At 46.7% G+C, this 23,532-nt stretch overlaps 1 long non-coding RNA gene across 1 annotated transcript; it reads right to left on the bottom strand.

The window, feature by feature from the left end:
- Window positions 1–847: 847 nt before the first annotated feature.
- Window positions 848–23,436, bottom strand: LOC122462396. The gene is made up of 3 exons (XR_006284923.1): window positions 23,233–23,436; window positions 7,901–7,907; window positions 848–859 (listed from the first exon to the last, which is right to left on the bottom strand). It is a non-coding gene; the product is annotated as an uncharacterized LOC122462396 (long non-coding RNA).
- Between the last annotated feature and the right edge of the window lie 96 nt (window positions 23,437–23,532).

Here is a 23,532-nt window from a genome sequence, read left to right as displayed (position 1 = left end):
CTTCCCCCCTCCCTTGAGGACAAGATACAATCCTACCTGTTCACACCACCCAACCCTGATACATATCATTTCCCTTGGAGGGGCTGCTTCCTCTACATTCACAGCCAAAACCACTTTGCTCCTCCTTCGTCTTATTTCCTGTTCTCAGACGTTTGCAACAAACGTGCATCTCTTGCTTGTCCCGTAAATGTCTTGTGGCCATGGGAACGGTTCCCGACCCAGCTGGCAGCCCGCGTGCTCTTCTCGTTAACGTTGGCTCTCACGGCAGCTGGATCCTTAGGCGATGGCCAGGTGAACTCCCCATCCAGAGGAGCACACCTGGGAAAGCTCTCGGCTCAGGGCTGCATCAGGGCTTTCCTCCCCACTGTGTGAGCTCCAAGGATGTTTGCCAAATGCCACCCATCCCAAACATTGGTCCCGGTTACATGACTGTGTCTTGCCTGCGTTCCTGAGCTCCATTTCTTAGGACACAAACACACAGAGGGAAACCAAGCCAGGGGGAGCTGAGAACAAAGTGTACGCTGAAGGCCAGGACTTTCAGATGAAGGTATTTTATGGGGCCTGAGTCCCAACCAGGACAATTGACCCTGTCAGATCTTGTAGAGTGTTTAGACTTAGTCCGGTTCAGTTTTGCATTGGATCCAATCCTGCATTTGCAGAGAATTTTGACATCTTTGAAGCACTTTGCTACCTGGGATAAGGGGCAGTCCTGAGTCCATCTAATGCAGCAAAGTAATTGGCTTGTTCCTTCTGATGTCCTGCTTGCACCGGGCTTAATCATGGAAAACTATCTCTGTTCCTCTCCTGGTGTAATTCACGCTCTGCTGTGGTACCAGGGACAGTGCCTTTAAGGGCTGATCTTCCCAGAGAGAGATTCTGGAGGGGAGGCAGTGCTGTGAAGCTCTTGCTGTTATTTATACATAGAATACAGCGGAACTCTTGCAAGCACCTCAAGGACGGAGCAATCACTGACATGACCTCATCTAGCAACCAACTAGGGAAGACGGTGAGAACTTTTGGCCCGTAAGTGTCATCAATGTGCTGCTGATCCTCATCTCCAGGTCTCCTCTGCAGTCTCATTGCTCAGATTCTGCGGTCTCATTGCTCTCCCATTCCCTGCCAGAGACAGAGACGTGAGCTGGAGGGAAATGGGCTACCTGCAGCTGAGCCTGGATGGCTATGAAGTGACGTCTGTGAGCCAGGAGAAGCCTTTAGAGCAGTAGGCAGAGATGTGGCTCTGTATCATCTGTTGCCTTTTGCCAGAAGGGTTTGCATCTTTGGGGGATTTGATAGCCACCTTCAACGACCTGAAAGGGGGGTTCCAAAAAGGATGGAGCTAGGTTGTTCTCAGTGGTGGCAGATGACAGAACAAGGAGCAATGGTCCCAAGTTGCAGTGGGGGAGGTCTAGGTTGGATATTAAGAAAAACTATTTCACTGGGAGGGTGGTGACGCACTGGAATGGGTTCCCTAGGGAGGTGGTGGAATCTCCATCCTGAGAGGTTTTTAAGGCCCAGCTTGACAAAGTCTGGGCTAGGATGATTTAGTTGGGGTTGGTCCTGCTTTGGGCAGGGGGTTGGACTAGATGACCTCTTGAGGTCTCTTCTAACCCTAATCTTCTATGATAATGCCGACAGACCCTGGTCGTCGTCGTTGAACCTGGAGCTTAAAGCATAAGCCTCTACTGCATGAGCTAAAAGCCAACCGTCTATTAGCTAAGGCTGTAGAGCAGAGTCATTTGATCTCTCTCTCTAAGTGGTCTCAGTGCCACTAGATGGGACAGAACACCACATCCAGAAGGTGTGTGGGTTATGCTATGACTAACTTCAAGCAAAGAATTAAGATACAGAGGGGCCAGTCTTTGCCCTCAGATACCATCCGTGGACACAAGTCTCCTTGAAACCCAGGGGATTTGCATGTATGAATTCAAGAGCAGAAAATGGCTGATAATATGGTAAGTATTGTTGTCCTTTGTCAGAGGTGGGGACTGGAAGTCAGGACTCTTGGGTTTTACCTCCAGCTCTGACTCAGTGTGTGAACTTAGGTAAAATGCTAACTTCGCCGTCCCTGAGTTTCTCATCTGTGAAACAGGAAGAATAATATCTCACAGGGTACGTTTGTGAGACGTAATTAATAATAGTAAAGTGCGTGGAGATTGTGAAGGAAAAGGTCATTCACAGGCTAAGTTTTCCAGCAGATCTCTATGGGTACGTCTACATTGGAGCTGGGAGCAAGCGCCCACCCCAGATAGACAGACTTCGCTAGCGGGATGTCAGCTAGTGCACTGAAAATAGCAGAGAGTCGAACGGGCTTGAGAACCTGAGCTGCAGCCCCTGCCACAATATCCACGCTCTTGTCTCTAGTATGCTAGCTCTACTCTGGCTGGGGGGCTCGCTTGCAGCTGCCGTGTAGACATACTCTAAGTGGTGCCTGCTTTTGAAGGCCAATATTACACACGCCTGTATACATGGCTACGCTTCTCCGGTGCAAACAACTGCGTGTGCACTTTGAAAATCCTAACCTCTGCATTGCAAGCACTAGAGTTTGCCTCCACGAAAACAATTGTGGATTAAAGGTGCAAATTCTAATACTTGCGCGTGTACTGGCATTAGCATTCTGCGAGGGCAGGCGCCGAGAGTGTGACTGTCGACGCCTGGGCACTTCTTTACCCACGCCAGTTGAGGCTGGGAGCTGTAAATCAGGCCCTTCATATTTATAACTTTGGCCTCCATCCCAAACAAAGAAGCCCTACTGGAGAAGTTCTTTTTGCTGTAATGGGATCTGCAAACTCTTCATTTTAATTCTAATCCGAAAGAGTTTAGCTGGCAGACATAAGTTTTTATAGGAAGCAGAACAACTAATCCACTGAAGTACAATGCAAAAGTTTCCTAAGCGTAACGTCCCCTCAGAAATATGACGGCTGCAGCTTAACCCCCCCCCGACCCCACCCCAAATCTTCCATATCAAAGTCAGCCAAGCTTGGAAATGGTAAATTGATTATCAGATGGTTGGCAAACCCCCAATGGCCCAACCTCTGAAAACAGCTGAAATGATTATGGCAGAGGGTTGTGGAGAAATAATTGGAGCAGGAAAGAACTGGTGATGGGGGAACCTCTAAGGGTACGTCTACACTGCACATTAAGCCCGGATCTGCGGGACCTGGGCTTGTGGACTCAGTGTTTCCAAGCTTGCACTTGAGCATCCACACTGCATTGTAATCCTGGGTTTATAGTTGCTGGACCTTAATCTCACACTTTGCAGACCTTCTGATTCAGTTCTGTGGCTTGACCTAAGTCCACACTGCAAAATGACAGGGTCCAAGTCCCAGCAGGACTCAGGCTCTGACCATACCCCACGTCAGGGTCCTAGGCCCTGAGTGCTTGCTGACCTAAGTCAGGCTGATTTGTGTGTGGATGGAAGCGGGGCTTGGGCTCAAACCTGACTGAGGGCCCAGGCTTAGTGTGCAGTGTAGTCCTACCCTAAGAGTTCAGGTTTCAGAGTAGTAGCCGTGTTAGCCTGTATCCGTAAAAAGAAAAGGAGGACTTGTGGCTTTTTAGAGACTAACAAATTTATTAGAACATAAGCTTTTGTGAGCTACAGCTCACTTCATCCGATGAAGTGAGTTCAGGTTCCTAACTCTTCCTGAGAGGTCAGGTTCAGTTAGCGGAGATGGGCTGGGGCCACAGTGTTTGGATCAGGATTTTCACTGGAACTTTTCCAGGACTTGGGGGTATTTAGGTTCAAGCCATAATAGAAACAGGGCCTAGCAACTGTTGAATCCCTCATGGTAAAGAGACAGGACTCAACTGTAACAAATGTAAAGGGGATTCTTTGTTGAGGCTGCCAGACACAGACAGAGCTATGGTTTGCTCTGGCTGTCTGCCTCCTGGTCTGTGCTGGCTACATCACTACACAGGGTCACCCTCAGTCCTGGCCTGGACTCATCAGTCAAGGAATGGACTGTCCTTGCCATTATAAAGGGAGGGGCCGAGCATGACGTTCGGTTCTGGATACGAGATTCCTCACAATGAAGGGGTGGGCGGATCCAGGGTCTGCGTTCGGACCATCTCTTTTGGTTTAGGAGAAGCTTTCCAATGTTGGGTGCTTGTCAAAACTTCTGCAGGACTGGGAACATCTCAGGAGCTTCCCACATTTCCTGCTTCTGACTGGGCTGGGGATACTGTGGAGAACACAGTTTCTTATGATACTTAGGTGTTTCTGCCTCTGGATAGAGTTCAGAAATGCTGATGTAACCCACCCACCTCCTGGGTGTGGCGTTCTGTCCCAGCTAGTGGCACCGAGATCGCTTAGAGAGAGATTGAGTCTGCTACAGCCTCAGCTAAGGGCCACGTGGCTTTTAGCTCACGCAGTAGAGGCTCCTGCATTTAGTTTCAGAGGTCTCAGGTTCGACGACAACCGGGATCTGTCGGTGTTACACTGAGGCAGCAGGGAAGAGCTGGACATTAGCTGAGCGCTGCCAAATTTTGAAACAGTCTTGAACTCAGTTGCCACTTTGGCCAACTGAGCTCCCAACACAGTTGCCACTTTGGCCTCTCTGCCGTTTTCCAGCAACTGGCGCAATGTGCGATGGCGTGGGGTGGGGTGGGAGTGTTGTGATTCTGACATTTGGTCCACTAGAAACTGGGCTGAGACCCATCAAACTCATTTCAGATAAGACACTGAAATGACTCAGTGGTGAGTGACTCCGTGATCCTTGTTACCAACCCCCTGCCACCAGAGCCAGGTGACAGCCGGTGAAAAATCGTGCGGAGAAGTTTGTGTGAAACTGCTCACCAGCCAGGTTTGTGCGATAGTGAACAGCCAGTAGTCTTCTGATCTTTTTTTTTTTTAAAATGAGAAATTGTGAGAGACTGAAAATGATTTGCAGGGATGTTTCACGATAATGCAAAACACACATTTTGGCACCAAAAATCCCACTTGTGAATTCTGCAGCAGAAACAGCCTCCCCGACCGCTCCTTTCCTTTGTCCCACATGGTAACAAAAGACAGACCACAGTGCTGCAATTAAAAGGTCCTGAGCTCTTCACTAGCTTTGCAATTAAAAGGCCCTGAGCTCTTCACTATCTTTGAGACTGGCTGCAATGGGAACTCGCATCTACGCAGCGCTGTGCAAACATTGAGGCCTCCAATCCTGTGGGGGTGGATCCTATGCAGATCCACCCACACAGTCCGGGCCTTAGGTAGCTTTCATGATAGTCTCAAGACACAGCTGAATATCATTGCTTTCATTTCACAGCTGGAGAAACAGAGGCTCAGCGAAGGTCAGTGACTTGCTCATGATCTAGTTGATTACAGGCGGGCATCAGGAATCAGATGCTTTGTCTGACACCGATTTATGTGATCCCAGGCACGATACGTAATTTCTCCCTGACTCAGTTACCCAGCTATAAAATGGGATAACATTATCCCCTTCTGCACACCCCTTTTTTCCGTCTTATGTATTTTTTACAGTAGTATGATTGTAGCAACTTGGAGTCCCAGTTATGGCCCGGTACCCCACTGTGCTAGGCACTGTACAAACACAGAACAGAAAGGTTTGTCTCTGTCCTGTCTCCTTCCCTTTCTTGTACCGCAATTTCCAGAAGTGGCTTTTCAGATTTCTTTCTGAGCAAAGAAATATTTCAGGCCAAATGCAGTGAAGAATTTCCAAAATTGCTCCAGGCGCGCAGACGTTTTGTGAACATAAACTCAGGCCACTTTCGCCCATCCTCGAAATACCTATAAACATTTGGGATGAGCATTTACCACTGGCCTCCTGAGCATTTTCCAAGCTAATTTTAAAGAGGAAGGGGAAGGGGGAGGGTTATTTATCAGAACAACAATTTCAAGCAGAACAATCCCTTGGAGTGGTCTTGCTACAAGAGCATCTGCAAACCATAGCCTGCAATTTTGGCTTGAGAGCTTGAGATAATAAGACCACTGACTGACAAATTCCAAAAGTGTTTTCCTATTTATATTAGCTTTATATTTATTTGTTCAATATGTGAGGATGTGATTCCTTGAATTAATCATTAACTTGGTAGAGCTTTTCCTACTTCCTTGCCAAGAAAAAAAATCAAGATACACAACAAAAATCAAACTTTCCATGTAGATATAAGTAACATGACATGGAAGTAAGTCCCCCAGTAGAAAAGGGCAACACAAATCATCAGCAGTGGGGCTGGAGCCCTGAGCTGCAAAGGTTTTTATTTATATCTTTGTTGCTGGGAGATTTGCAGCAGACCTACAGATACTTTTCAAGTGCACGCCAGTGGGCTTGGATTTCAGAGCAAATGTTGTGAGTCTCCATGCACCAGGACCTGGTCCCTCTTTGTGGGCACACAACTCCTACCTCTGTGTCTCCCCACTACTTGGGCTTTTTTGCCCTCCACACAAATCTCTCTGGGCATTAGTTCCTCAACTGTGCGACACAGGAGGTCAGACGAGATGATCACAGTGGTCCTTTCTGGCCTGAGAATCGATGAATCTATACAATGAAGGTAGCAATCCTTTCTTTGCCTAGCTTGTCTATATTGATTGAAAGCTCTTTGGGGCTAGACACGGTCACTTACTGTGTATTTGTACAGCACCTAGTTCCCTGGTCTTGTGGGCTCCTCTAGACGTGATTGTAATAAACGAAAGTTGTAACAGGAAATGTCCCAGTATCTGGAAAACTTTGGCTCCGCTTTATTTGCTGCCAGGATTAATAATGGCCCGAATGTATCTGCCTAGAATGGGGGCTAGTCCATTGTTCCCATCAGTTTTCAGCACTACAGGGTGGAAGTTTAACAGAAAAGCTGCACTTAAATAACAGAATTGCTACGGGGCAAACATTTCAACAGTACCTAAGTGAGTTAGGAGCATTAGGGCTTGTCTACACAATGAGATTTCCTTGATTAACTGTCCCTGATTAATTCCACATGTAGAATGATCCCTGATTAATTCCACGTGTAGACACTTGTGTAAGAGAGCCTTGTTTCTGTTTAGTTTAACTGAAGTGGATTATTGCAGACAGAATAAAAGTGTCTACACGTGGAATTAATCAGGGAGAGTTAATCAGGAATAACTCCATGTGCAGACAAGCTCTAAGCCTCACTTTTTAAAGGAGACTTGGACCCTCATGGGCAGGAGTCCCATTGCCTTTCAGTGAGACCTCGGCTCCTAAGTCACTTTTGAAAATATTACCTGCCACCATCATTAAAATTGCAAAGTTTAAATTTTAATGCAGGAACCGCTTTCTTCCAAGCTGTTGAATTCTGTATGACATCACACGAATGGCCGTCTTCGCCCAGTAAGCCAGAGTCAAAAGGATTCACAAAACCATCATGCCCAAGCTGAGGATATCTTTTGTTTTGTTTTCCACTTTGATGTGCTGGGTAAAAGTGGTGGATCGAAGATGTTAGGGACCGAAGTTATAACACCAGCAGCAGCCATGCATGGCAACTGACAAAGCACCATGGCTTGACTCAGCGGCACCTCTCATAAGAATAAGGGTGTCCTGGCACAATCAATTGGATAATTATTCTGCTTACTTAAAATTCCCCCTACACTTTCAACTGACTCACCAAAACAAGAGATGGAAAAGACCTATTAGGTCATCTAAACCATTTCCCGGCCAGCGTGGGATTGTTCTTGATGTGACATCCTTCAGCGCTTTGGCCTGTCCTGTCTTCAGTGACTCAAGTGGGGGGTTTCCATCACTTCTCCTTGGAGACTCTTCCACTGCCTTGTAGCTCTCACCCTTAGGAAAGTTTTCCTCAGGCTTAATTTTCCTTTGAACCGTGTCATCCCGTTTCTCTGAATTCTACCCCCATGGACCTCCCTGAATGACGGCTCTGCCTTCTTGGCCACTCTTCAGTGTGTCATTATCCGATCCCCCTGCTAAGCAGTCCTGTAGCCAACATAAATGCTTTTCCATTGTCGTTTTGGAATTCTTGTGTTTGTACGATGTCATGTTCTTAAAAAAAATTAAATGTCAAATCTAAATGCAAATGGAAAACAAAACCAACAACCTCACTCCTGGGCTGGGATGCCATTGGCCAAAACGTCTTCCAAAGTGTGTGTGTGTGTGTGTGTTTTTTTTTAATGGCTGAGTTACAAACCTCTGCAAATGAAGGAACGTAGTGGAAATGCTGGCACCACCTTATCCTTTCTGACACAAATTACTCTTTTACTAAATTAACAAGACTTTGTGAGTGTGTATTGTGTATATTGTGAGTGTATATCCCATCAGGAATAAGCAATCATCCTTTCTCCGTATTTTTTTTCTTCTGACTTGGTGAAATGATTCCTAACCCTGGCATTGTAATAACGATTGCCATCAATCTCATAATACCTACCTAGAAGATAGTACTTTTCATCAGTAGGTCTCACACAACTTTACAATGGAGGGCAATGTCATTATACTCACTTTACCTGGATAGATGAGGAAACTGAGGCATGGAACAATGAAGTGACTTATCCAGCGTCATGCAGCAAGCCAGCGACAAGGCAGGGATTAAAACCCTCCTGTTCCCCAATCAAGTTCTGAACCCACTAGGCCACACTGACTCTCATCACCCATACCTATAGCACCTTAATGTCCCGAAGGACTCCAGAGCTCCATATAAACTGTTCATCTCTATCTAATCTATGAAAAGGAATGGCCATAGCAGATCAGACCAACGGTACTTTTAAGCTAGTGGCATTGTGATATTTTGATATCAGATATGATATGGCTCCTAACATTCTGTTAGCTCTTTTGACTTCCCCTGCATATTGAGAAGATGTTTTCAGAGAACTGTCCACAATGACTCCCAGACCTCTTTCTTGAGTTTCTTTCTGGGTTCTAAAAATAATTAGATAAGTTGAGGGAGGACAGGTCCATCGATGGGTATTAGCCAAAATGGTCAGGGATGCCACCCCATGCTCTGGGTGTCCGTAAGTCTTGGACTACCAGATGCTGGGACTAACCAGGAGGGAATGGATCATTTGATAATTGCCCTGTTCAGTTCATTCTCATGGAAGCATCTGACAGTGGCCTCTGTGGAAGACAGAACACTGGGCTAGATGGACAGTGGTCTGACCCAATATGGCGGTCCTGATGTTACTTTGAGCGGCAACAGCTAATTTAAACCTCTCATTTTGGGATTTGTATAGTTGGGATTATGTTTTCCAATGTGCGTTACTCTGCATTTATCAACATTGAATTTCATCGGCCGGTCGCTTGCCCAGTCTCCCACTCCTGTAACTCCTCGCAATCGGCTTTGGACTTAACTATCTTGAGTGATTTTTGTATTGCCTGCAAACTCTGCCACTTCACTGTTGACCCCTTTTTTCCAGCCCATTTACGAATACGTTGAACAGCATTGGTCCCAGCACAGATTATCGGGACCCGTTAGAAAGAAAGTCTCTTCTAACCCCTGGTATCCTGATCCCATTAACCTAGAGGAAGGAGGGTTCAGTGGTTAGAGTGCCAGGTTTTGACTCTGGAGACGTAGCTTCACTTCCCTGCTGTGCCATAGACGTCCTCTCTGCACTTGAGTAGGTAACTTGGTCTCTCTGTGCCTTAGTTCCCTATTCATAAAATGGAGCAATCATAGTGATTCCTACTTCACTGCGTGTTGCGCACATAAATGCATTAAAGAGATTATGAAGTGCTCAGGTACCGGAATAATGGGGTCATCTACCTTAGGTGGGTAGACAAAGGAATGTGATACAATTTCTTTATAGGTTTCAGAGTAGCAGCCGTGTTAGTCTGTATCCGCAAAAAGAAAAGGAGTACTTGTGGCACCTTAGAGACTAACCAATTTATTTGAGCATGAGCTTTCGTGAGCTACAGCTCACTTCATCGGATGCCATTCAGCTTAGTATCTCAATTCCATGTGCATTTGGCACAAATCTATGTCGTACTGAGTGTAGGAGACACTCAGAATGGAAATGCACCTTCCTCTGGAGTGGAACAGGATGGTTATATAACAGCACCCAGCAGTTCTGGAGAAGAAAAGCATTTCCAGCTGACACGGTAGAGGGAAGTCGGGGAGGCAGAATTCGTTGGAATTTGGCCAGGAGCCCTGAGATAATGGTCACAAGTGGTTTGGATTTCGTTTGAAAGACCGCACCTCCATTAGGAGAGCACCCCCTCACACCGTGCTGGTGGGGGCCTGAGGGCAGTTCTCTTCAGTCACGCCTGAGTCCCCAAATGTCTGTGTGTCTACTCTGCTCGTGCCTTTTTGCAGCCTATTAAGCGGTATCGTCCTTTTCAAACATCTGTTAGCACAGGAAGACGTGTTGAAAAGGCTGCGGTTGCTCATTTACTCGCATTTTGATGTGACCCCGCTGAGTGATTGTATTAGCGATGGTGATGATTTTCCTTTGCAGAGTGCCCATCGCAAAAGGCAGCCCCGTGGGAAAAAACATGAAACAAGCATTGTTTCGGTTTTGATTTAACATCTAGCTCAGAGGCATCCCAGAGAGCAATGCCTTGGAGGGTGGCGCTCGAATGTGGAAGGAGTGGCCTGTCCGGGGGGGGGACACAGGGTGAAAAGTGAGTTCAATGACATTGGGAAGAAGAAGGAGGCTGTTTTTTTTCCTCAAGTTATGTTGACTGTAGAGCGGGTTGGGAATTTTATGACAAACCATTTTTTTCTGGCCAATTCATCATAGCCAAAACTTTCCTTCAGACAAGGGTCACTTTCCACTGATTTTTCAACTAAAATAAAAAGGGTCAAACAATTTTGAACTTGTCAGTGTGAAAAATAATCAGTTTTCTCGTTCAAACTGTCTTTTCATTTTGAAATTTAAACTAGCTGGTATAGGTTTCCACTTGGCCCAAATCGAAATGAAACATTTTGACATTTTCAAAAATTCCTGGCTGACAGCGCCTTTTGTTTCAACATTTACGCTAATGATATGCTAATTAAAAAAAAAAACAACCATGGTCAAAATCGAAACAGAAAATGGCTTAAATTATTGAAACAAAATGTGTCAATTGACCCAAACTGACTGTTGTTTGGCTTTTCTGTAAGCAAAAAAAAAAAAAAAAAAAAAATTCAAGATTTCAACTTTTCATCAGGATGGGGACATTTTTCGATCTCTTGAGCATCTTCATGGGATGGGAAACCAATTTCTCACCCAGTTCTACTTGACTGCCATCCTTGCTTTTTCACAGAATGATATACCTGTACAAAGGGTGGGCGTGACACCTAAAAAGTCCAAGGTGAAGAGTCTGCCCAAGATTCATAGGAGGAGGAAAGCTGTAGTGTTCGACAAGCATGTGCTTGCTTTAAGCGTCGAGGGCCCTGGTTTTTCATCTCCAGCTCAGTCAGGAGGTTACATTGGTGAAAATGATGGCAGAATTTGGTCCGTGATCTGGGATTGCTAGTTTGGGTAGTGTAACAAGGCATGCCACCTGTCTGGTTCACAGAGGGACAGGGGAGTGGCCTGGAGAAAGACCTGGGGCTTCAGATCAGGGGGTCTATGCAGGGAGACAAAGGTTAACTCGCATGACTATGAAATTGCTCGAGTCTGTCAGCCTCCTGAAGCAAGGAGTTGGCTGAGAAGCCCAGTGGCTGGGCTGGAGAGTTCCCATTCTATTCTCTCCAGGTTATTATACCACCGTATCACCATATTACCATTAAGCCACGTGGCTAACATCTGTCGTGTGCCTCATCCTCTCCTCAGGGGGAGAATTGTGCCCCGTGACGGAGATGGTGCTGTAGCTATGGTAAGTTGGAGCCTGTTCAGCAGGAAACATCTTCTAAACCAAAACACTGTTTAAAAAAAGGGAGGAAAGAAAAGCAAACAAGGAGGCTTCACTTTTACTGTCCATTTAGTTCTCACAAAAAGTGCTGGCCTGACAGCTCCGGTGGCTTCAATTTATCCAAGTAGGAGATTTTAGATAGACAAGTTTCCTGTGCTGCCCAAAACCCCTTCGTGGGACAAATGGATGACTCAGGGGATCTGTAATGAATTAATGAGCCTTTCACTTCTAAATCACCGGACAAAATCCCAGCCCAGGCCAGCAATGACAAGAAGCTGTTGTTGTCTGAAGGCTATTTACAAGGCAATGGGAATGAACCTATGGATTGCAGCCTGTTGCTGGAGGAAGATGAGGGAGAGGAAGGATGGCCAGGTGTTTAGCCTGGAACCTGGCTTCAGTTCTCTGACACAGGCTTCCTGTGTTATCTTGGGCAAGTCACCTGGTCTCTCTGTGCCTCAGTTTCCCATCTGTAAAATGGGATAACAAACTTGCCCTGCCTCACAGGGATATTGTGAGGACTCGTACATTAAAGACCACAAGGTGTTCACCTCCTATGGTAATGGGGGCCAGATAAGTCCCGTGGATAAACAAAAGCAGTGTGGTCTGCAAGAGTTGCATTGGGAGCCAGCAGGTCCTGAGTTCCAAGCTTGGCTCTGCTACTGATGTGGTGTATTGCCTTGGGCAAATCACTTTACTCATGCGTGCCTCGGTTTCCCCATCTGTGAAATGGGGATAATAGCACTGCCCTATCGATGTCACCCCGGGATTTATGGGATCAATGTGTTAATGTTTGTAAAGAGCTTGGAAAGCGTCGAGTGCTACGTGATCTTAAACCCACTTCACTGGGGGCGGACAGCCACTCCACGAAAAACCTCCTCCCCAGCTATCGCGAGCCTGAATACCTTTCTAAAGACATGCTCCAGTTAAGCCACAAGCGACTGAGCTCTCTAGTATTCACTTGTGTAGCAGGGAAGATTAATTTCCTGCACTGCAAGAATCCCCTAGGTGAATTTCTCTAACCTGGTTTAGGCAGAAGGCCAGAGTAGATGATCACAGACATCCTGTCTGGGCTGAAGAGCATGAACAAGCCTCATTATTGGCAACCTCAGTGGAGATTCACTAGCCTTGGCAGCCACCTCTGATCCCTGAAGGCGGTCACTCCAAATCAGGGCGTAGGCATGCTCCCTGGGAACCTGCGTCAGCGGACGCTTGCACCGCTCCTGCCTCTAGTGTTTGTATTTGGTGACTAACCAGAGGACTTCACTTTCCAGGGCTGTAAATCCAACCCCCGTTCGCTAGCACCAGAAGTCCCTTGGAAGGTAGATTCAGATGTGAAAGAGCTGGATGGATTCGCCAGTTTCGCAACCCTTCCAGGCCCGGTCCAGAGCCTTCCTGTTGATTTGTGGCGTTAGAAACACCAGTTGCAACAAGGTGCCGCTGAGGTTGTGGATTTGCAGCATCCATTATGTACCTGGGTTTCCTATCCTTTCCACTCTCAGAGCTCACCCTGGACAGCAGATAAGCTGAGGAGGAGGGATACTATACATACATACGCACACACACACATATTTTTGTGGAGCCAATTTGATTTACTTTCCGTTTACTCAAGACACCAGTGTGGCCAGACTCATTAGGGAGCTCTCTGCCTTGCAAACACTGATCATGGCTTCCAGAATACACACATGCTTCTTGGACGCATCTCAGGAGCTTGCGTCTCTCGCCTGGCTAAGATTTCCAAGCTATCTCGGGGGGAAATCATTAGGACAAATAGGATTTGCTTTTGACCTGGCATCCATGCATTTTGCAAAGCAACCCCCAGGAGGAGTGAAAAAAGAGGAAAATCACGCCTTTCTGCTCACCTCCCTTTCTTAGTAGGCTGCCAATCACTCTCCTCCTTTCATGGCCCAGGGCTCAATTGTTTCGGGGGCTTTACTAATTAAATCTGGATGCACTGGCTTAATGACAGAAGTATTGCAATGTTTAGGACTTGTAGGGGGAGGTCGTGAGCTATCGTTTGAGCTCTGCGAGAGACCCCCCCCCCAGCTCTCATAAAGGGCTTTGACTTACAAAGGGGAAGAGCAGGAGACACAGAGGGCGGGAGAGAAGTGATAAGAAAAGGGGGATCAGGAGAGAGGGGAAGGAGATAATGCAGAGAAGGTGAAAGGGAGGGAAGAGGAAGGCAGAAAAAAGCACTGTCATCATAAACTCGCTCCCTCTCTTGCAGTTACAGTTTGCTTTCTCCTCCTTTCTTTTGGCGATCTCAGTTTGCTCTGCTCTTTGCAAAGTTTATTTAACTCTGTGTTTCTTTGCATTTGTGTGTCTGTGCCAGTAGAATAGTAGACCGTGTGTGTGGTGGGGGGCGGGGGAAGGCGGGGGTTGTCTGTTCAGCTGCATGCATCTCTAGGCACCTGTCTCTGTGAGTGAGCAGCATGTGCGTGATGCACAAAGAGAAGGGGGTGGGGAGGAGAAACTAATATGGACTATGGAAGCAGCGAGTGGCCCTGGTGGAGATCTGGGCCCTGCTGTGCTAGGTGCTGCATGTACACATAGCAAGATGTTGTAATCCTCACTACGGTAGCTGGGAGTGTTCTCCTTACCCATATAGACATCAGAGCCTTTTTAAAAAATCAGAGTATTATACGTTTATATCATCGTCGTGCCTAGATGCCAGCCAGTGTGGGTCAACGGTGTGCTAGGGGCTGTACAAAGATATAGCAAGTGACAGTTCTTGCCCCCAAAGAGCTTACAGATAAGACAGAAAACATGTGGAAGGGAGAATATAGGGGACTGAGTCATGAACAGACCCCCAGATCTCCTGACTTGCAGCCCAAGTCCCTAGCCACTAGAGTACCCTGCCTTCCCTCTCTAGGTGTAGAATGTATGTATCTCTCCACATGCTTGTCCAGCTAAGCTACCTACCAAAATCCTTGGTCGTAGGGCTGTGTGAGCGTGTGTGTGTACAGACACGCTAGTGCGAGTGTGTGTACACGTGGTTTCACTTGGGATCGGGACACCGCTGTCTGCAATTTACACTTTCTTTGTACCTCAAAGCCACTTTCTGGCCACATCTGCAAAGCCAGAGGCAAGCGGCTTGTCCGGGTGACGGGGGCAGGCTGCATTTTCACCCCACTCTCTCTCTGCGCTGAGCTCTGGGGTGTGTATTGTGCATGCGGGCTCGATACCATCTGCGGTGAGCTCATCGACGCTCTGAGAGCTGCAGACGAAGCTGATCAGCAGCATGCGTTTCCACTGGAAGCTGTGTACTCAGGTGCAGACTGTGCCTCTGAGGTAATTGCTCAGCCTCCTGCCAAGTCTCTATCTGAAGGGAGCTGCTCTTCTAGTCTATAACACCTTGGCATTGTTCGGCTCCCATGAGGCAAAGCAACAAGCGAGTCAAAAGTGCACAAGCATGGAATGAATTATCTTTATAGATCTGCGGTTCAATACCCCCAGCTTCCCCCTTCTCTTTCCTTGAAGGATGTTTCTCTTTCAAAATGATTGAGATTATTAGGCTTGTGGGCAAGACATGATGGGCCTCTTTAGAGTGGCCGGGAAGAGATGGATGGCTTTTCTATTCCTTCCAAACAAAAAAGAAATCTATCACTTCCATTCCCCAAATCTTTATTCCAGCAGTTGCTTGATCTTTGAGAAACTCGGTGCATCTTTGTATTGGAAAACAACACCCGCCTCCCCCTGCAAGTCCTTCAGGAGAAGAAGACATCTACACATTCTGGATGAAGTGGGTTTTAGCCCATGAAAGCTTATGCTCAAATAAATTTGTTAGTCTCTAAGGTGCCACACATACGCCTCGTTCTTTTTGCTGATACAGACTAACATGACTACCACTCTGAAACATTCGTGTGTGTTACTGACTGGTCCACCGTGCCGCTGGAAGGACTGGTGAGAGGGGTACCCAGTCACTTTGATAGGAAAAGGTTAATTGACACAGAAGCTTGAGTCCAGGTAGAGTTGGTAGAAAATGCCCAGCCCCGCAGCAAGGGAATGCCTAGCACCAGGGGCAGGAGTTATTTACTGAATGATAACGGCCCGTGGCTTGCATAGCGTTAAGACTGAGTCACTCTTTCCATTATAAATCCTGAGCCAGTTTGGACTCCGAATCGTCAGCCTGAGGATGAGCGATATTTATTTTCAAATATTGTGTGAAATACTTTTCATCCTTTTGGAATCCCGGGGCAGGGGTGTGTGTGTGTGTGTGTGTGGTGGGTGGGGGGGAAAGAAATTCTGGAGTCTTTTCTGTTTTGTACAGCGGCCAAAACGTTTGTGCCTCAAGCTCAGGCCCAAAACAGGCTGGATTTTAAAGATTTCTTTTTTTTTTTGTGGTCAGGCTGCCGCACAAAAGCATCAGACTTTGACTTCTAGCAATGAAGTTCAGGCCGTACATAAAACGCATTTAAGGGATGAACCAGAGTCCATAGAAAGAGAGGTGTTTTACAGTGACCTGGAGCCAATCATTCTTTCTTTCTTTATTATTATTATTCTAATAACAGTCATACTGAGGTAATACCAGGCTGGAACCCCATTGTGCTAGGCGCTGTACACATACCATAAGGACAGCCCCTGACCCGAACTCCTGAGTTCTAATATGGACGCTGAGTCACTGTGTGCAAATAACTTTGCCGCTCGGTGCCTCAGTTTCCTCAGCTGCAAAACAGGGATAATTTTATTACTTCTATTTATTATTTGTATTACAGTAGCATCTAGGAGCCCTAGTTAAGGACCAGGACCCTTTTATGCTGCACAAACACAGAACAAAAGGACAGTCTCAGGAGTTTACAACCTAAGTATAAAACAAAAAACAACAAATGGATTCAGACAGACAGGGGGATCTCGGTCAAAGGGGTTTTGCGAAGGTGAATTAGGTGATGGATGAAGAGTATGGAGAACAAGAAATTCCCCCGGCCAGACAATCTGCCTGCATTTTGCCCAGCCTGCCAATCCACACAATCAGAAGCACTGTGTCACCAGGAATAAATGGTGAGCCAACAGATTGCTCAGAAAAACCCATGCCTGCTCGGTGACACTGGATAAGTGCAAAGGATTTTCTAAAATGTTTATCCGTCTCTAATATTGAAACTATACAGATCCTTACCTCTCAATGTTAATGCGTTTCTTTCGACTGCCAAGCCAATATCACAGCTGGGTGGGTTACAGTTACACCAACTGTGGCCAGTAGCCGTATCAGTCTTATGCTGAAACATGACCTCTCAGAAGCCCCAGCTCATCACTCTGAGACTCCAGTTTCGTGCCAGTATATCTCTGAGGATTTCAGTGGAGTGACATCAGCGTGAGACTGGTGTTAGGGGATGGTGAATTGGGCCCATTTTGAGATGAATGGCTTAAAGCTGTTGTGACTTCATCAGGTTGTTTTGTCGTAGACAACAGTGCCAGGGGCAGCAGGGGCCTGATCCAAAGCCAGTTGAAGCCAATGGGAAGTTTCCCATATACCTCAGTAAACTTTGGAATGGGGGCTATAAGAACCTAGGGAGAGTTTTCACCAGCTCTTTCCTGCCACATTCTAGAGAACAGAGCAACACGGAACATCTGCCCTTGGCCTTTATGCAATAGGATGAAAATCTCATTTAATACAGTGGCATATTGCCATGTATTGTTATTACAAATGAGCCCGAGCTATGGAATTCAGATCCAAGTGTGGCTTTCCAACACCCCGAGGTGGGAACCCATCCCTGTGTGCATTGTACTGAGTAATAATCAGATTCATACATAGGCACTAGCTGATCACCTCCAGCACATGCAACTGCGGGGATGGAAACCAAACAGTGCCTGTGTTCCCCCAAGCCCAGAGCTAGATGAGAATTGGTACCACGAGATAAGGCTCAGAATGCATCTCCTCTTAGGTGTCTCCTCTTGGGACTAAGGTGGAAGCTGCCCAGCTAGTTGTCTCTGATCCCTAAAGTGGACGGGCTCCCTTCTGGGCCTAATTCAAAGTCCAGGGAAGTCAGTGAGAGCCTTTCCGTTGACTTTGATGGGTTGTGGTTCGGGCCCTTTGTAATGGGAGAGGTATTGCTGGTCTCCAGTCTTTCAGTGTCACAGAGGGAGTTGGGGTGGGAAGGGGGATGCTCTTAAAAGTTCTCATGGCCAAGCTGGGCTAGCGCCTTGGTGAAACCCTCAGAAGGGCATTCAAGGGCACCGGAAATGTTGGGGGGGTTCACATTAGGAAAGTTCACAATGGTTAGGCCGCAGCTAGGGTGCCAGGTTGAAAACTCACCCCGTGAACCCTTGCCGGCTCCCCGACCTCCGCTTAAAAGTGATTTTGTCCTTCAGAGGCATCATTTGTAGTTTTTCACAAGCAAAATCCCTGCTTCCCAGGGCCTAACCCCACGTCCTGGTGGGAGAGGTTTGCAGCCTGGTCTTGGGGCACCTAAAGGGAGCTCTCCCCTTCTCTGTACCATCCACATGCGCCCCACCATGTTAGGATCTTGTGCATAAGGGCTGGAATGTTCGGCCCAAACAAGTGACTTGATGGGCGGGGCTTCTCTGGAGGCCTGATAAAGCTCTGAATGGGGAGTGTTACTATCTGCTCCAATGGGAGCGGGCCCTGGGCCTACGAGTTCTCTGAGACCTCATCTATAGCCCATTGAAACCCATGGGGATCTATCCACTGACTTTAATGGGAGTTGGATTATGTCCATAAAGTGACTGATGGAGCCGGTTAACATGATTCAAGTCTGTCAGCTCGGCTTTCACTGTCATCTCTTGCTCGAGATGTAAAACCGCAGGCTGTGACCACTCACGACCAGCGAAAGATCTCATGGCTGACCGGTGGACTGTGCTAACCGTCAGTATTAACCGACAGACAAGGAGGGTGAAGTAATATCTTTGATTGGACCAACTCCTGTGGTGAAAGAGACAAGCTTTTTAGCTACACAGAGCTCTTCTCCAGGTCTGAAGAAAGGAAACAGATACAGGTGTCCACCCCACTGCTTGGCTGCTCCGGTTATAATTGTGTTCCTGTTGCAGTGAATACATCGTATGATACATATTTCTGTGGCAATGGTCTGTAGCACCTCCTGCTCTGGGTTATGCAATGTTCTCGTTACAGTAGGACAGACAAATAAATTAGATTAATAAAATACAAAGGACACAATATAACAATGCAACATATAGTATAACTGATAATATAATTTACATGATATATTTATAGAAAATGATACAATTTAAATTAATATACAAAAAAACCCCACTGCACTTTGTTGTTGCAAAAGTAGATTGGTTAATTCCAATGACCTGGCCATAGTCCAATGAGAACAAATACAGTCTGCTGATATAAAACTTCCCTGTGCGCCTTCAACTGGAATCGATATTCTTTCCTTCCTCACTTATAAACCGGTTAGTCAGTGTTCAAGGCACAAAATGGGTCGGGTGTATTTTGGTTAGGCTGCACTTTGTTTCTTGCACACTTATTTATTCATGGAGTTGGGCAGGAAACGCTTTCCCCACCCCAGGAGAATTTTTGAGAAAAAAATTGGGAAAAAAAGTTTAAATAGCAAACATTTTCACAAACTGATAATCCAAAAAGAATAAAATAAAATAAAAACAGATGCAGTCAATCAAACCATTTTGTTTCAATATTTGCAAAACTGTTCATTTTTATTTTGATCATTTTCATTTATATTTTATTTATTTCTCATTATTTACATTTCATTTCAGTCATTTCAAAATATTTGATCTTTTAAATTATTGTTACCTTTCCTTCTTTTTATCACACATGAACTGCCACTTGAAAACGAGCCATCACTTCAAACTGAAAAAAAAAAACAAATTTTTTTCTTCTGAACATGTTGAAACAGAAAGCTTGGACAATTCTGAAACTTTTTTTTCCCCAAACACTTTTTGAACTGAGAGATTTGTTGACACCGACCCTTTCCTGTGAACAGTGTTGGCTTCAGTGCATTGGCATTATCGGATGCAATACGTTCTGTTGGAAAATTACAAACTTTACTTCATTTGGACTACAGACTTTTTTTGTCCTGTGACTGCAGAGGTGTTAACAAGCTATTTCACTTGGAATGGTCCCTTAGAACATGTGTTTACTACTTACACCACACAATCTGTTCTGCCTTGTATTTAGCTGTGACACTGAGTACCTTTCCCACACCCGAAGAAGAGCTTTGTGTAAGCTTAAAAGCTTTTCTCTCTCACCAACAGAAGTTCTGTCTACACTGCTCCAGTTCGGACTAGGGGTGTGTGAACAGCAGCGTGCACCAAAGTGCTGTAACTCCCCCATGTGGATGCGGCAGGCGTAAACGAAAAGGTTTCTAGTTTGCCTTAATGTATTCAGATGATGTTCCGTATCTTTATCGCACAGCCATCCTCCTGTAGGAAATTTGTTTTTGAACAAAATAATTTCTAACCTGACTGTATCACTTTGAGACTCATTGTTGATGTCAAAACCCTTCCACTTCCTGGATAGTTTCTCCCACGTCCCATCAGGTAGGAACGATGCCCTGGATTTTGAAGAATTGCTCTGCAATGTGTTGCCTAGATTTGCTCTTCTCATAGGCTGAGACACATGCAACATGGTTAAGGGTTTGAAAACAGGTGGTTTATCTTTATCTTACCGTAGGTAGGAAAAATGCCTGGCAGCTACCACCATATAAGAGAGATCTGGGACTGGGGTCACCTATCTAATAGTCTCTAGTCCACGATACAGTTTAAGGCTCCGCAAAAAATTATGGAGCCAATCTTTTCAAGCAATCAGGGTAGCCGCATTAAGTCCTGGTTTCTCTGCTGGCTTTTAAGAGAAGACAGCAACAGTTTATTGTTCACTCAAAGCACTTGCATGACCTTGGCGGTGGAAGTGCCTGGCCAAATGATATCTCGGAGTCTACGCAAACGTCCATCATTCATCCTCCTGGCCTCTTGGGTACTGTGTTTTTCAAGAGCAATTAAACTAAAAGCTTTCTTCCTTCAAGGTTTGTGTCAAGCACTGGTCAAAGAGTGAGGCTATGGCCCTGGACAGAGGGACCACTGGCAAACCTCGAGCACTTGGCGTATGGAAGGAAATGTCAGGATTAGTTAGCTTAAAATGAATAGCTATAAGCCAGTCCAGGACCACTCCTTCTGCCAAGTTCTCCAGGGCTTGCTGGATGAGCCAACAGCGCTCTGCCAAGACTCTCTGTTAAAGGGTTTTTGTTCCTCCTCTCTACCTGCTTTCCAGCTTAATTGGAAGAGTTTTATTATTCAGCGGGAAATGGTCATTTTGTGTTGCACCAGAAACAACCCGCCAGAGTCAAAGCAATCCTGACCCATTACAACAAAACTGTTCATGAAGTATCAGACGGCAATCCCAGGTTGGTAGAGTCCCCTGACCTCCTCCTGTGTGGATTTGTATGTGGTCCTCATCACAGTGAGTGAGGGTTAGTGCTGGCTACTGATGCTCAGCGAAGTGCCTTTGAGATGCAAGTGTGCCCCGCACAGATGCTCCTCACCCCTGACTTTGCTGCAGTTGCTCTGGGAGGAGGGTGGTCTAGCCGGAGCAGGTGTCAGGCCTTGGGGTCACAGCGGGCGTCAGAAACCAAGGACCAGGGTCAGAGCCGGAGTCAATAGTTGGAAGCTGGAGCCCAGGGTAAAGCTGGAGATCAAGAATTGGATTCCAGAGCTGAAGGTCAAGCCAGAGTTGATAATCAGAAGCTGGACTGAGGGTCAAACCAGAGGGCAGGAACTGGAGGAAGCAGGGTAGCAGGCAAGAAGGGGCTCAGGGCAGGGGCAGGATGGAGGCAAAGCTGGGTGCAATGCAAGGGCAGTAGGAACAAGATAACACAGGAGCAGGGCATGAGCACCCAGGAAGCTACTGTTGCTGCTGACTTAAACACTGGCCTTCTGACTCCTCCAGTCAATCAGGTGGCATGGCCAATCAGGAAGCTGCTGCCGTCCAGCTGTTCTGATGAAGCTACCTGGAGACGAGCTCTGCCGCAGGCCCTGATTCCGGACACTCTCTCCTGCTCCTGTCGCGCGTTCCCAGTCCTGCCACGGCACCTCAATCCTGATCTCCCTCTTCGCTGTTTGATCCACTCCCGGGAAACAATGTAGCTGTGCCAATGTATCTCAATCCCTAGCCTGCAGCACCTCCTGGTATTCCACCCAGTCCTCAGACATCCCCTGGCCCACACCAAACCTATCTCCTGGTCTGAAACTCCCACTCCCAGCTGATCCGAATCTGGGACATCTCCTCCTTAGACCGCTTTATCAGCACCCTTTTTCCTACTGAATTTCTCGCCACGCCGGTGGTTATCTGACCTGGACACTTGCCTGCTAAGATCAAGGCGCCAGCAACGCACAGCTGGGTTGGAGAACACGTTTAAGATGAAATAAGTGGCTTTGAACGTTTCCCGCCGTGTTTTTCCTCTCCTGTTGAGCTGTATTATGGCACATGCCTCTTTGAGAGGCCCAGCACGACCTGCCAAGAAGGTTCCATTTAACAGAGGCCAACAAGAGCACGTTGCTGATGTTTAGCTGCAGCGAAGCCCATAAAAAAGCGCCCCATTTAGCCTGTGATAAACCCTGCATCCCAGTGGGGGCATGTGCTTGCCCAGGTAAGGGGGAATCGATTAATTAATTGTCCCATTTAAACAACCCCTTTGTCTTTTAGCTGCTGCCAAGGAAGCAGGCAACAGCACCTGCCAAACAGACTCCTACTAAGGGCACTTGCTAGAAATATTTATACTTTCTTCCCGGGTGCACTGATAGCCCCACCCTGTTTTACTTTGAAAGGGAGGCCTTACTGGGGATCACAAGTTATCCCAGGGAATAATTTTTGCTGGTGGGTTCTGCCAAGCTGCTAACTTAGGGAGGCAGATAGCGCCTGTGTCAGGTGATGGGGACACAGAGCTGAGGTTAACTCCTTGTTCGCCAGGGATCAGCCTGGATGGCTGCTGTTGTGGTTATGTTCTGGGTTCTGTTCATGGCTCTTACAGAGATTCCCCATGTGACCTTGGGGAAGTCACTTAATCTCTCTGTGCCTCAGTTCCCCTCTGAAAGGTGGGGGTGGGTAATAATCCTTCCTTTGTCTGTTTGTATTGTGAAGTCCTTGGGCCCCAGACTGTCTCTTATTATGTGGATGTACAGCACCTAGCACACTGGAGCCCTAGTCTCGGCTGCGGCCTGGAGGTGCTCCTATAATATAAATAATAAAGTGCTTCTGCGCACTACACCACAGCAACACACCCACACACCCACAACTAAGCTTACAGTCTCTGGGGCTCTCCCTGTTTTCTCTTTGTCTGGCTCTGAGAACGTAAGCTCTTCAGGGCAGGGAGTAACTTTTGTCTGTGGGTACTGTACAACGCTGAGTTCATTGTCCCACCTCCTCAGCACTGGGGGTGAGGCCTCAGCTGGAGTACTGCATCCAGTTCTGGGCACCGCACTTTAGGAAGGATGTGGACACATTGGAGCGAATCCAGAGGAGAGCAACAAAAATGATCCAAGATTTAGAAAACCTGACCTACGAGGGGACGGTGATCAATTGTTCTCCCTACCCACTGAAGGTAAGACAAGAAGTAATGGGCTTAATCTGCAACAAGGGAGATTGAGGTTAGATATTAGGAAAAAACTTTCTAACTATGAGAGTAGTTAAGGTCTGGAACAGGCTACAAGGGGAGGTTGTGGAATCCCCGTCATTGAAGGTTTTTAAGAACAGGTTGGACAAACACCTGTCAGGGATGGTTTAGCTCAGGGGTCGGCAACCTTTCAGAAGTGGGGTGCCCAGTCTTCATTTATTCACTCTAATTTAAGGTTTCGTGTGCCAGTCATACAT

Source organism: Chelonia mydas, chromosome 11, assembly GCF_015237465.2.
Source record: "Chelonia mydas isolate rCheMyd1 chromosome 11, rCheMyd1.pri.v2, whole genome shotgun sequence".
Lineage (NCBI taxonomy): Eukaryota > Metazoa > Chordata > Testudines > Cheloniidae > Chelonia > Chelonia mydas.
Note: the sequence above shows the minus strand (reverse complement) of the source record. Positions and strands in the feature narration are given on the sequence as shown.